We start from the raw sequence: 2644 nt of genomic DNA, 5'->3' as shown, positions 1-2644 counted from the left end.
GCTATTGCTATTGGAGGAGCTGGAGGATAATATAGTTACATTTTGAGACGATACAAACAATTAAGCAGTTGAGATGTTAAATAGTATCATGTTAAGTTCATGTACTGCATGTATGTATGAAGCTGAATATCACATGCATCGAACTTTATATAAAGCGCTGTGTGATAATAGAGTTGCGATTTTCAACAGTTTGAATATTTGTGACAGAATTGAACTAAATTTAGTGTAGTATGTTGAAGTTCAGAAATAATTCTGCATATATAAGGAAAAGATCATCATCATCATCATCTTGTGTCGCGATCAATTCACATTCACACTCGTGGACTGAAAGGAGCGGCTCTTTATGGAATCTTAGTTCTGCCACAATGAAAAAAAATAAAAATAAAAATAAAAAGCTAATTGTGACAACTCAAACTTTGTTGAGAAAAATCATTGAAAATCAGAATTGCGAGACATAAATTCACAATTGTGAGTTTTTAACTCGCAATTTTGCCTTTTTTCTCAGAATTCTGAGTGTAAATCTTGAATTTGAACACACACACACACACACACACACACACACACACACACACATAAATATAACCTGCTTTTGACTGAAAACACACACACACACACACACACACACACACACACATAAATATAACCTGCTTTTGACCCAAAACACACACACACACACACACACACACACATAAATATAACCTTCTTTTGACTCAAACCACACACACACACACACATACACACACACACACGTCTGGTTTGCTATCCTTGTGGGGACTCTCCATAGGCGTAATGGTTTTTCTACTGTACAGACCGTATATTCTATTGCCCGACACCAACCCTACCCCTAAACCTACCCCTCACAGGAAACTTTCTGCATTTTTCGATTTTCAAAAAACTTAATTCTGTGTGATTTATCAGCTTGTTTACCCGTGGGGACCTCAATTTATGTCCCCACCCTGACACGAATTCTCATCCGAGCTGTAGCCTGCAGTGACTCAGATGACACAAATATAACCTGCCTTTGACTCAAAAACACGCAGATCTTACTAAAAATTACCTCCAATTTCCGCTCCTGATTTACTACCTGACCACACACTCACACACACTCACTCACACTCACACTCACACTCACACTCACACTCACACTCACTCATTGTGTGTCTCAGCAGAGTCCCACTTCAGCTCCCGCTGCACAGGAACAGTGCAGAAATAAGGCCGCTGACGCCGGACTCGCTCATGCAGCCGTGAAAGCCGACAGGAGAATGACGCTCAACTGCAGCGCTTCATCATTACAGCAGAACATGCAGCGCCACATGAACCCTTCATTAACATGACAATCCCACAATGCATTACTACATCATGCCTGCTGAGATGAAGGTGCCATTTGGGTTTTTTTTTGTTAGGTAGTCCCATACACATAAAAATAATTGTGTGAATATATGACACATGTAAACAGCACAGCCTAGGAAAATCCGTCTCATATTTAAATACAGACACTTCTGTAAAACCATTGCTTTTTCATGCACGGGTCAGTTTTGTGATTTTGGTCTATTTTGCTTCCATAACATGTTTCAGACTAGTGGAAAGAAAACATCCAAAACACACATTTACATGTTTTCTTTTATTGCACTTTATCTATTTGCATCTGCAGATTTCAATCTTTAAAGATTTTTTTTTTTTTTTTTACAAACAGCAGACTTTACAGTTTTATTCTATATTCTGAGGGTTTGTTTATATTTCATTCACACTGATTTATGCAACATTTTACTCCTAAAAACATGGTGAAATGTGTTTGTTTTCTGTCTGTTGTCAGTATTTTCTGACACATTCAAACACAACGACATTTGACTGTGACTTTCAAAAGTTGAAAAAAGTAGACGATAATGTAAAAATTCTGAGATTTAAGGCAAAACAAAGATCCCATTTCCATGGTTTTAACCCCGGCTGAACAGTGTTGTGAGAATCTGCATGAAGAAAGCTGATGAAGAATCTGTCTGTGAATCCACAGGAGCGAGAGCCAAGCGTTCACAGCTCCAGAAACACACTGTTATTTCTGTGTATCGGGATCCTGCGTGCGTCATTCGCGGGTTTCACAGACTCGTCAGCACTCGTGCTTTAATTACGCAACAATAAAACACGTTCACTTCTTCACACTTTGACTATTTTTACAGCAGCACTGAAGAAAGGGACACATGGAGTTCAGTGTGATTCCGGGATCAAACACACAGAAGGCCAGACGGAGGTGACACAAACTGGCTCAAATCAATCCAGTGTGACTCAGAAATACAAGAACCTGAGCTGATCTGGAGACACACTCGTGATTTCATTCAGAATCAACATCTGGATGAGCTCGTCTGCCTGAGAACCGAACTCAAACTGGGAATGTTTCTATCTGTTGGAGGAGTCTGGATGGGATCCACAGATTGATGATCAGTCACTCATCATGTGGTTCTGACAGAGCCTGCTTTACATGCATTCATAAAGAACACAGCAGACCATGTAACGCTGGAAAGACCTTATAAACAATATCTGTGATGAATCCATGACAACTGAGACTAAATTAGCACTCAGCCAACGCAGAGACGCCCCACATTCTCTCTCTCACTCACACACACACACACACACACACACACACACACACACA

This window comes from Sinocyclocheilus anshuiensis, unplaced genomic scaffold (genome assembly GCF_001515605.1).
Source record: "Sinocyclocheilus anshuiensis isolate Anshui unplaced genomic scaffold, SAMN03320099.WGS_v1.1 scaffold1829, whole genome shotgun sequence".
Taxonomy (NCBI): Eukaryota; Metazoa; Chordata; class Actinopteri; order Cypriniformes; family Cyprinidae; genus Sinocyclocheilus; species Sinocyclocheilus anshuiensis.
The sequence above is the reverse complement of the archived record's forward strand: the minus strand, read 5'-3'. Positions refer to the sequence as shown.